The 12,294-nt window shown below is 40.6% G+C and overlaps 1 protein-coding gene across 1 annotated transcript in view; it reads right to left on the bottom strand.

Annotated features, from left to right (window-relative positions):
• The window catches only part of cacnb3a (calcium channel, voltage-dependent, beta 3a), a 30,081-nt gene that overhangs the window by 12,579 nt on the left and 5,208 nt on the right, over positions 1 to 12,294 (bottom strand). The window lies entirely within an intron of this gene.

Here is a 12,294-nt window from a genome sequence, read left to right as displayed (position 1 = left end):
CATTTCTCATGTGCTTGTTCTGCATGTACATTTCTCATGTGCTTGTTCTGCATGTACATTTCTCATGTGCTTGTTCTGCATGTACATTTCTCATGTGCTTGTTCTGCATGTAGATTTCTCATGTGCTTGTTCTGCATGTAGATTTCTCATGTGCTTGTTCTGCATGTAGATTTCTCATGTGCTTGTTCTGCATGTAGATTTCTCATGTGCTTGTTCTGCATGTAGATTTCTCATGTGCTTGTTCTGCATGTACATTTCTCATGTGCTTGTTCTGCATGTACATTTCTCATGTGCTTGTTCTGCATGTACATTTCCCATGTGCTTGTTCTGCATGTACATTTCTCATGTGCTTGTTCTGCATGTACATTTCTCATGTGCTTGTTCTGCATGTAGATTTCTCATGTGCTTGTTCTGCATGTAGATTTCTCATGTGCTTGTTCTGCATGTACATTTCTCATGTGCTTGTTCTGCATGTAGATTTCTCATGTGCTTGTTCTGCATGTAGATTTCTCATGTGCTTGTTCTGCATGTACATTTATCATGTGCTTGTTCTGCATGTACATTTATCATGTGCTTGTTCTGCATGTACATTTCTCATGTGCTTGTTCTGCATGTACATTTCTCATGTGCTTGTTCTGCATGTACATTTATCATGTGCTTGTTCTGCATGTACATTTATCATGTGCTTGTTCTGCATGTACATTTCTCATGTGCTTGTTCTGCATGTACATTTATCATACAATCCGTCTGTGCTTGAACAGAGATGCATTAAAACAAAAACACAGATTCAAAATTTGCTTTGACAGCGTTAAATCTCTAGAATGCGATTTCCACAGTCATCACAAACATCAGTCTGACTTCTACACTTCCTCTTTCCTTCGTTGTGTGTCCTGTGTGTGTTTGTCTTTGTGTGTCCTGTGTGTGTTTGTCTTTGTGTGTCCTGTGTGTGTTTGTCTTTGTGTGTCCTGTGTGTGTTTGTCTTTGTGTGTCCTGTGTGTGTTTGTCGTTGTGTGTCCTGTGTGTGTTTGTCTTTGTGTGTCCTATGTGTGTTTGTCTCTGTGTGTCCTGTGTGTGTTTGTCTCTGTGTGTTTGCATTGAGCTGAACAGGTTTGGTGTTCCAACGACTGTTTGGCCCGGGGGTCAAAATGATCATTGGAACACCAACTGATAATACAAGTCTTCAGAAAATGTTTGTACCATCACAGTGTTGAGAGGTTTTGACGGGACAAAGACATTGTATTTGGTTCTTTTCATCCGGATTGGGATTAAGCGTGAAATGTTGCCGCTCTGGCTTGTACACGAGTCAATGCAAATGTGTGCCCCCGTGTTCATACGCTCAAAACAATGTGCGCTTCTCCCACAGCAACGTTTTCTCCTGCAACACCAAATATAGCACAAAGAGACACGGCTTCCTCTTCTCCTCTGCCTGGCCCCAATCCATCCCATCATCCCCCACAGCGCAGCGCCGCCTATACATCCACCACTACCTGTTTATCCTCCAAGGACACATCCTCATTAGCAAAATATATGCTGCTGTTATCATTACTCACAGCAGAAGGGCACATTATCCAGGTGACGTCAGATGCAGAGAGGAGGATCAGACAAACAGCACTGAACTACAGGATGTCACAGTGTCAGCGTTTTTGTCTTCTTGTCTTCATTTATGTGAGAAGAAACATGTGACGATTGTTTCACGAGTATTGACGCCGTCGTTCGATCACATGACCAGCTTTATGATATCAAACTTTAAGAACGATAAAGTTAATGTGAAGAACATATTGACTTCATTTTACTTCTAAAATGTTGTATACACTATATATAGTGTTGTTTTTAATACATTCTTACATGAATGATCAAGTTTATTGAATACTCATTAGGAACTCATTATGAACGTCAAAACACAGCTTAAAACTTGCATTTCCTTGATTCCTACACCTGCTGTCTTTTTACTTTTTACGCTTTCTTTCTTTCTTTCTTTGTAAAGAATCTTTCAGTGTCAAATAAACAATTCTTCATCTGACGTTTATTGAATGTAAAGTTGATACCGTGACAAGCCGTGGCGTGTAACAAAGTGTTTTAGTTTTCTTATGGCTCTCTAAAAAGTGAAGCTGCTCCAAAATACCTTGTTTTGCAGTAAAATGGCACAGGAGGATATTGAAAACACTACAATAATAAGGAACAATTCTGTCTCTGTTTTTTAATCTGCCCCGTGCGGACTGATACAACACACACGTGCATTTGTTTATTAGCGCGATGGAGCGCATCGCATCTCTCGTCTCCCGTAGATTTCCGTCTTCTTCTGAGTCAGCTCGAACTGTCTTTTTTCGTCTTCATTTTGTCCCGTGCACTGAGGGAAGTATATTATGATAGATCAATGCGCTTAGACACAAGGAAATAAGACTCAGATTTGGGCCAAAAAAATCGTCCATTCAACCTTTAACTAAATGAGCAGAAATAATGTAAACAAGGACAAATCAATATGCAAAATAAAGACAAATAACCAAAAATAAAATTGCAAAAAAATAATAACAATAAACTTGGCAAAATAAATGTTTCACTAAACGAAGACAAACTGCTCCAACATGATCAATAATACTATTTGACTTAAGAGAGTAAAAAATATCAGTTTCTGCAGCATCAATAAGCAAAGCACAACATTACTATTTATTTGTATAATAAATCAAACTGCAAGGCCCTAAAATGTGGAAAAGGGCAGAGACCCAGGAGTGTCCAAACTTTTTTCACACCTGACATTTTGAAACATATTCATAGCAATCAATGAACAATGAAGTGAATCATTCAAAAATGTTGCATTTCACATAGTTTTGATGAGCAACCAGCTCTAATTCTAGGTCTGTATCAAATTAAAATGTTTTTATTTAGGTTATGATGGCAGAAATTGTCCAATTACAGCAAAAAGTACTTGCGTCATTAGGGTCACTAAATATTGGTCTGAGGGCCGCATTTGGCTCCTGGGCCATAGTTTGGACACCCCTTTCACAGACCATTTCTATCTATAGTCATTACATGTCTCCATTTCAGTCCAGTTTTATATAATTTTCTGAAACATTATCATTATTTAGCATAATTACACAAAATACTTATTGACAATAGTAAATAAAACAATAAGTATCTTTAGCCTCTCCCATGTAATGAACTGTACTGTACTTAAAATGACTATATAACTGTCCCATGGTTCAGTGTTGGAGTGAGACGGTAAATACAGTGTTATCTTTAGAGAGAGAGATCAGATTGTGCCATAATAAAATGCAGCGGAGGAGCAGAGCGGCCCATATGGAGATGTCACAGGTGCACAACATAAAATGGGACACAAGCTCCAGATAAAGGCACAATGTTCTTGGCTATAATAACTTGGTATTATATTTAATTCCATGGTATGAAATATATTGTGATCATGGTGTAGAAACAGAACTCATCCTCAAAGCCTTTGATAGAGTAATTATTATTATTTTTTTTCCACAAGACTAAAGGGCTTTAAAGTGCATGTGACTGTTTTTTCTTCTACCGTATTTTCCGGACTATAAGTTGCATCTTTTTTCATAGTTTTGGCCGGGGTGCGACTTATACTCCGGAGCGACTTATATGTGATATAATTCGTTATTTGCACACTGGAAACAGCTCTAGGCTCTAAGTGACACAGAAGAAGAATCTGCACTTCCTCTACCTCTGGAGTTTGTGGAGTTGTTTAGAAGTGACACAGAGGAAGAAGAATTCAATGGATTTAGTGATTTGGGGTAAAACTGATGCTTTGGTAAACTTGTTAGCATTTTCTTTATGCTATAGTTATCTGAAGAACTGTTCATATGTTACGTTAACATACCAGACACCACAGTTCTGTCTGTGCGTCATGTAGCTGAAGGTGTTACGTTAGCATACGTACACCTATTCACCATGTTCTCTCATCTGTTATTACTTTAAACTGCATTTCAAGATGAAATGTCTGTTCTTGGTCTTAGATTTGATCAAATAAACGTCCCCAAACTTATACTCCAGAGCGACTTCTATATGTTTTTTTCTTCTCTATTTTTTCCCTGGTGCGACTTATACTTTATGTCTTGGTTTGGTAGGATAATACGTATTGTAAATATGTGTCCAACACTAGTCAAGTGGCAATTTAAGAAAAAAAGCCCAGTAAAAAGTTGAAAATGACAATAGTGCTGAGCATTTCTCACTGACCGTGGTCAAACTGTCTCAGGATCATACATCAGATAGAGACAACAAACCACATAGAATCACCACGGTCACTGTGACCTGACAAGTTTTCAGTGTTTTGAAGTTTTCAGACTTCAAAACACTTCAGGAATCATGCTTTGAACCTCACTGGTGAAAGGAGGCACTTACTGAATTCATTGTATGAGTTGGATGGAGTTTTCACTACCCATAAAACCATATTTAATTGTTCAAATTATAAAAAACATGTCCTTTACAAAGGGTCAATGACAGGTTTCGCAAAAGAACACTCATCTAACAACCAGAAAACCACTCCAGACCGCTGCGGTGTGTGGACTTCTTGCATATTCCACAGTTCACAGTTCCGCAGTGTAACAGGACCTTTAGTCTCAGAGTCAGTGTACACCCGGCATTGGGGACTACAGTTGGAATTTAGAAACTACCTGTATAAATAATTCTTCAAAAAACAATAAATTATTAAATTATAAACTTTACAGAAACGATGAAATTGGGGAAAACTATGCACGACTTTTATTTGTGTGTGAAATGAGTAGTAAGTAACTCGTCTTATGCACTTTAAGTACCACAGCTTTGTTCATATTATCTGCATTGAAACAGCAATAGTCGTGCATTTCCAGGATTTTTGCCTTTTCTGCTGCAGCAAAACAATGCATCCTGAGCTCAGAACTTTGCACTATTTAAAGACAAAGTTCAAATACACATCTATCAGTGGAGATGTTCCATCCCTAATATGATGCTGGAACACATAAACCTGCCAGAGCGACGAGCAGCAGAACACAGTCCTTCCCTGTAACATGTCAATCACAAGCTCGAGTCTGCGCCGTGTTTTTGTGCCTCAGACGACGTCGTAAAAACGTGTGGTATTTAATGGCGCAGGTAAAATGGCTAATCTAAACTGCAACAATGGCGTGAGTATGGGCCGACCTGAGAGAGCAGACACAGGAGTAAACACTGGAAACCTGCTGCTGCAACGAAACAGAAAACTAATATTTCGGTAATTGTGACATATCTGTCATAACCCGGCTCCAGGTCACGACAAGAAATACGTCAAACAAGTATCTGGATATCTTTTTTCACCCCAACAATCTCATGCTTGCAATTGAAGTGACAGTCTTTAACATTGAATGCGTAGAACTCTATAGCATCAGTGTTTAGCGCGTGGCAACATCTGCCACTTATAACGTTACAGCTGAATGAGCCGTACATTTATGACTGCTGGTGATCTGAGAAACCCCAGCGACTGAATTTGAAATGCAAATCCTCAGTAACATATGCTCTGACAGCGACTGTAAAAAGCCCATATGTTTGGTCCCTGAGGGCGGGGCCTCTGGAGCGCTGGATGACACAGTTTGCTGCTGCGGCCCCTCCCTGTGGAGACGAGGCCATCAGTGCTGGAGTGTGGAGAATAATCACACAACCAAGACCCAGCAACATAATTAAATGTAGCCCTGCAGACAGCAGCATTATTTAGCAGTGACAAATAAGAAATCACACAAATGTTGTTAGGACGTGAGGATGTCCTTTAATCAGATCAGCTGAACCCTGTATTCCTGTATGAAAGATTGTGATTAAAGAGAATAAAGAAGATCACTTAATGACTCGATACGATAATGTCATAATGTTTTAACTTTTATTTCTTATACAAAGCTGTTCTGTTGATAAATCACAGTTGCATTATATATTTAAATTCATTTTGTCGTACATTATTTGTGTTTTAAGGGAAAAATCTTTAAATCTCTGCATTAGTTATCGGTTTATATTGGTATTGACAGATACTTAACTCCAAAAGCATGAATATCGATATCAAACTAAAGGCTCGTCAATGCATTTTAAAAAGAAAAGGTAGCATGTCTATAATTCAAAATATTGCAATAAATATCGTACAATGAGACGTACATCGTGATAACATTGTACTGAGATATTTGCGCATGGTTAAATCCCCAACAGATACAAATCGATACTGAAAGTGATCATTTTGTGCAAGTATCGATTCCGCAGGGATCACATTGGACACGTTTCTTAATAGAATAATATATAAAAACATGTAACTGCTCAAAAAAACACCACAAATAAAACTGAAACCAAAAGTATCACTATTTAACACTCACACTAATTCGTACTTTGCTAGAAAAAGCACCTTCTACTTATTTGGCTTTAAACAGGTCAAGCCAAGTCGCATTCCCAAAAGCTGCAGTTATTAATGGTGGTTCTGTTCTTCTTTTGCTGGGTAAAACCAGTCTCCCAGTCAGTCCACGTGAGCGTCCTACTTCACAGGACACAGCAGCAGCATGTGTTATCCAGAGGCTCTTTCTCACGCAGCGAAAAACTGCAAGCGGCAGCAAACTGAGAATCCAGTGGCCAAATATCCCATTTCAAAAAGTGTTCAATAAACGCTGCGCACAATATTCAGAGTCAGCAAGTTAGACGCTCAGACGAGACGCCCTCTAAACAAAGGCCATACATCACTGCTGTTCTCCCAATATCAGAATCAGGATCAGGTCTGGACTGATCAGTGAGAATGGACGAGACGACAGAGCACGTGTTTGTGAAGGACGTGCCACAAAAGCACAAATACTATACATACACTGCCATTTTTCTCAGAAATAATTCAATAAGTCAGCGTTATCACAAAAGGCTCGATATCAATTTTGACACGTCTGTGATTTTAATATTAAAATAAATGATACTGCAATTTTCCACATAAAATAAAACATGCAGTTTCTTTATTGTTAACATGTGGTCTAAGCGCTGATATAAAGACCATTCAAAACTACACCGCGTGCCAAATTATCATGCAAATTGTGTTTAAGTGTCATAAAGATAAGGTTTGTTTGTTTGTTTCCCAGTGAAACTCATGGATGGTGTTAAGATAAGATAAGATAAGATATTCCTTTATTGTCCCACATGGGGAAATTTCATTGGTGCAACGCAGGTAGATACAGAGGTAGATACAGAAGAACAGATCACTTATAGGAAGTCTGAAAAACACTTTCAGTAGAAGATCTCCTATAAATAAATAAAAACTCCCATAGACAAATAAATAAATAAATAAATACTATTGCATGTGATCACGACAGTAATTGCACATGAATATGTGTCACGACAGCACATAGATTGCACATGAATTTCACAGTAATTGCACAGTAATTGCACATGAGTTCCAACAGCAATTGCACATATGACAGAATTGCACATCAGTATTAGGTTAGGTCAGTATTGCGAGTGTTCAGTACTAACAGTTTTTGTTATAAAGTCTGACAGCAGCAGGAAGGAAAGACCTACGGAACCTTTCCTTCACACATCGAGGGTGGATCAGTCTCTCACTGAAGCTCCTCTCCAGAGCGGAGAGAGTGTCCTGCAGGGGGTGACACTCATGGTCCAGCATAGATGTGAATCTAGCCAGGACCCTCCTGTCCCCCACCTCCTGCACCGAGTCCAGAGCACAGCCCAGGACGGAGCTGGACTTCTTGATGACTCTGTCCAGCCTCTTCCTCTCCCTCTCTGTGATGCTGCTGCTCCAGCAGGCCACACCATACAGGAGGGCCGATGCCACCACAGAGTCATAGAAGGTCTTCAGGAGTGGCCCTGTCACTCCAAAAGACCTGAGTCTCCTCAGGAGGTAGAGCCGACTCTGGCTCTTCCTGTACAGTGCGTCTGTGTTATGAGTCCAGTCCAGTTTGTGGTTCAGATGAACACCCAGGTACTTGTATGAGTCACTCTCTCAATGTCCCGTCCCTGGATGTTCACTGGTGAGGGGGCAGTGCGGTGGCGTCTGCGGAAATCCACCACCATCTCCTTGGTCTTCCCCGCGTTGATGAGGATGTGGTTCCGCTGACACCAGTCCACAAAGTCCTGCGCCAGTCCTCTGTATTCCGCGTCATCGTCGTCCGTGATGAGTCCGATGATGGCAGAGTCGTCAGAGAACTTCTGCAGGACACAGCTGTCCGTGTCATGTCTGAAGTCTGCAGTGTAAAGGGTTGTGTCCCTGGACTCTTTGGATCCGTGAAATCCATGTCAGACGCAAGTGCCAATCAGTTTGCCAGGCAATTAAAGGAAACCACCATTTTCAAGCAATATGGGAAAGAAAAAGGAACTCTCTAGTGCCAAAAGCATGAAAGAGTTGAACGCCGTGGACAAAGTATGAAAACCTTTGATATTTTACAAAAACTCAAGGAGGAGGCGGGGTCCTGTTTTGGGTCGGAATCACGGGGAGGGAGCTGGTCGGCCCCTTTAGGGTCCTGAAGGTGTGAAGATGACCCCTGTAAAGTATGTGCAGTTTCTGACTGACCACGTTCTTCCATGTTACAAAAAGAAGAACCGTGCTTTCCATCTCATGCTGCAAGGAACACCTCTGCATCATCGGCTGCTATGGGCACAAAAGAAGAGGAACTCATGGTGTGGCCCCTCCTCCCCTGACCTCAGCCCTATTGAGGCCCTTTGGAACATCCTCAAGTGAAAGCTCTATGTGGGCGGGAGGCAGGTCACATCCAAACAGCAGCTCTGAGAGGAGATTCTGAAATCTGCAAAGAGATTCAAGCAGAAACGCTCCACAAACTCACTCAAGTGTGCAGCTCCTCTCACATAAGAGCTCCTATGTTCTAATGTAACTTATTTTGATTGTACTCTAAAGGCTGATATTTTGAAAATTCTAATACCGATTGTTATTTATATTGACTATTTGGTAAAAATAAGAGAAAATCATAATTTGCATAATAATTTGGAACGCAGTGTATTAAGGATTAAAGTCAAACAAGTAGTATTAGTTTATCTCGACATCTCGAGCTGAATGTGACTGGAGTGATCAAAGAGCCTGGACCTGAGAGTTAATATGATAAAGTCAAATCTGTCGGATGCTGGGAACATTAGGTACATGAGCGTTACATGTGGAGCTGCAAAGAGTTCTTCTCAAAAAGTTCTGTTTTTCATGTTGTTTGTTCATAAATCTGGTGCAGAGTCTTTAATATTGTCTGTGTCATATTTCAAACATGATTCCTTCCTATTTTGAAGGATTTTGTGAGGACTTTTCCCCATTCAAAGATGTCATATTTTTATTTGAATTGCGCTATTGCCATGTTTGTCTGAAATGTGACACATTTTGGAAATGTTTACACATAAAATGTTTCATTTATTATACATGAGAACATTATATGAAGAAAAACTTGTTTATGAAACCTGTTTATGACAAACTGTATGTAACAAATTATTTTACATCCCAGATAAATACACTTTATTATTTTATTTCAATTAACTATTTTTACAAAAGTGAAAATCTAAATTAGGAACATCATAGTTTTTTTTTTAATTCTAATTTTTATCTGTATCAGCAAATATCAATTATTGGCCACAGCAGCAAGACAAGGACAAATAATCTGTATCTAACTATCCTTATGCACAAGAGTTTCTGAACGACAAGTTTGCAACAGAAAGTTATCAATAAATGCGACTGTTCTGACAAAAACTGCAACAAGACACACGAATGCATCTTTCAATAGCGAGATTCGATTCCCAGTGCATATTTTTAGCTCGTCTAAAAACAAAACTGCAAAAAACTGCAACACCGAAACGAGCGCAACAATAAGAGTCACACGCATTTCGTTTCCAGACATCCATCTCGAACGAGCGGAGCTGATCTTAAGTTCCCTGCAAAAGGACGTTCAAGTACCAGAATAACTGCAGCCGTCGTTCAAATTGTGATTTCGATCCGATGTTTATCACCCAGCCCTAGTTTGGAGGCAAAGCTTAGCGAGACAACGCAGATCCCAAAATAGAAACCATGCAAATGCAAAGGAGAGAAGGACGCGGTGAAAGAACATGTGTGCCGTCCTAAACCCTCGCCGCTTACTTACTTGATGAATTGGATGCAGCCGTGTCGCTCCGTGTGCTACATGCCGAATGCAGACCTGCTTTTTTGACGCGTCCCATTCCTCACCGGAGCCACCAGCAGCAGCAGCAGCGGCGGCGGCAGGAGGAGACCCCCTTGTTACAACCCCTGCCCCAACTCATCCTGTCCAACTACAAACAAGCAAAAACAAGCATCCTCTTTTCTGCTTAAAAAAGTCCTCCTTCGCCCAAGAGCAGTAGCAGCGCCGCCTCCCCACCTTCCTTTTTTTTTTTTTTTTTATCCCCAAAGCCGCATGTCGTCCGCTATATCTGGGAAATACATCTACGCTTATGGCAGTGTACAGCTTATTGTATCGTGCTGCAGAAATGAGTCATACTCCAGTGCTCCTCGATAGACACCCCACCCTATCACACCAACTATCAACTCTGTAGCCTCCCAAACCAGAGGGGCACGCGTCACTACAGCGCCGCAGATCCACGGGCGAAACATGCCGGGATCTTTAGTAACCGTGAGGAATGTGTCGTGGTTGATGATCGGGGGGGGGGTGGGGGGGGGGGGGGGGGGCAAGGTTGTTCAGTTGATCGATGAGAGAAATGTCACAGTTTAATCGTAAAGACTGAAACGTAATGATTGTGAGAAACGATGAGCGATTTCTGTTTAATCTGAAACTAAATGTAAAGTGCTTTTTTTATCTGGCTGTTTGTTTTAGCATTTTTCATTTAGAAAGTTTGATCTTATTAAGGTGGACGTGTGAAAGAAAGATTTCCGTGTTGTTTGGTCATATAGTGCCAATAATTGTGAATAATCGTAAAATTGTGATGTTACGCGACAAAGTTTGACATTGTTAATGATGATAGACGTTTTCTGGCTTTATTCATATTAATTCCAAGAGCATAAACTGCTGGACTGTGACTTCACCAATAGCGTTCGGTTTCGTTCAAATGAAGCCTTTCGCGGCTAGCAGTTTATAGCGGCTAATCTGCAACCGAACCGTATTTTGAAATCCGCGCGCTCATGTATCATAGCAAACAAAGAGGCAATCAGGAGCCAGGTTACTGAAGGTACTCGCCCCCTTCCTGCCGCACTGCTGGTTTCTATGGCGACGGCGTGGGTCTGAGCAGCGCAAAGCAAAAGGAGGCGGGCGCTTAGCAACTGTCAATCAAACCTGTTGCAAGCATTAGCTAAACCCACTCAGGGAAAACGCAGCACCTGATTGGTCAGTTATAGTTCATAACTTGATTTATGAATAATTTGGCTAAATAAGAAAATATTTGGATCTTGTAGACCCGTTTAATACAAAAATGTTAAGGCCAAAATGACCCGACAGCAGCAGTTACAGAGAAAGAGACTCTGTTTTTCCAACAGAAGTGAATGGAAATGAGAACTCGATGAAACCCAAGGGTACTTCCTATTTGGCACGCAGCGGCTAACGCGTTAGCTCAGTCCACCCATGTTTACGCTCTATGGTCTAAAAATAACCATTTCACACAAAAAGTGTCACATTTCTAAACCAGGGGTGTCCAAACTATGGCCCGGGGGCCAAATGCGGCCCTCAATTTTTGCTGGCCCCTACTACATTGGCCCAAACAACAAAAAGTGCTGTATTTTCCGCACTATAGGGCGCCCTGGATTATTAGGCGCACTGTTAATAAATTGTCTATTTTTTATCATTTTTCATCTATAAGGCGCACCGGATAATAAGGCGCATTAAGTGAAACAAAATGTGTACCACACAAAATCGCTTTGAGGTCAGTAAGCACAACCAGAATCACCGTTTTTGTTTGAGAAAATCAAGGCTTATAAGTGCGCCTTATAGTGCGGAAAGAACGGTAGTACTTTTTACTGTAAAATTAGAACCATTCTACTAAAATAACTTAAACAACGCACATTTTGATGAGATACAGACCTAATATTAATGTTCCAAGCCTTATCTAAGGTGTGGCAACTCATCAAAACTACATCAAAAGCAAAGTTTCCAATGATTCACTTCATTGTCATGTCGTCTGTGGCCCTCCGCTTCACATGCTTCAAATGTGGCTCTCAGAGAAAAAAGTTTGGACACCTGTGTCTTAAACCAAAGGAGTGAACTCTGCTCCAAACCAATGCTTTTACTGACAGAGGATTGGCTTTTAGACATTTTGATAAAAAAGTCCCAAACTGATCACTGATGATTAGAAATAACTCACAATTCAATTTGATTCAGCTCAGTCTCTTGGCCTAGTTGTTTTCCACCACACAGC

This window comes from Eucyclogobius newberryi, unplaced genomic scaffold (assembly GCF_026437365.1).
Source record: "Eucyclogobius newberryi isolate DKJ021-1_F unplaced genomic scaffold, fEucNew1.0.hap1 SCAF_17, whole genome shotgun sequence".
Lineage (NCBI taxonomy): Eukaryota > Metazoa > Chordata > Actinopteri > Gobiiformes > Gobiidae > Eucyclogobius > Eucyclogobius newberryi.
Note: the sequence above shows the minus strand (reverse complement) of the source record. Positions and strands in the feature narration are given on the sequence as shown.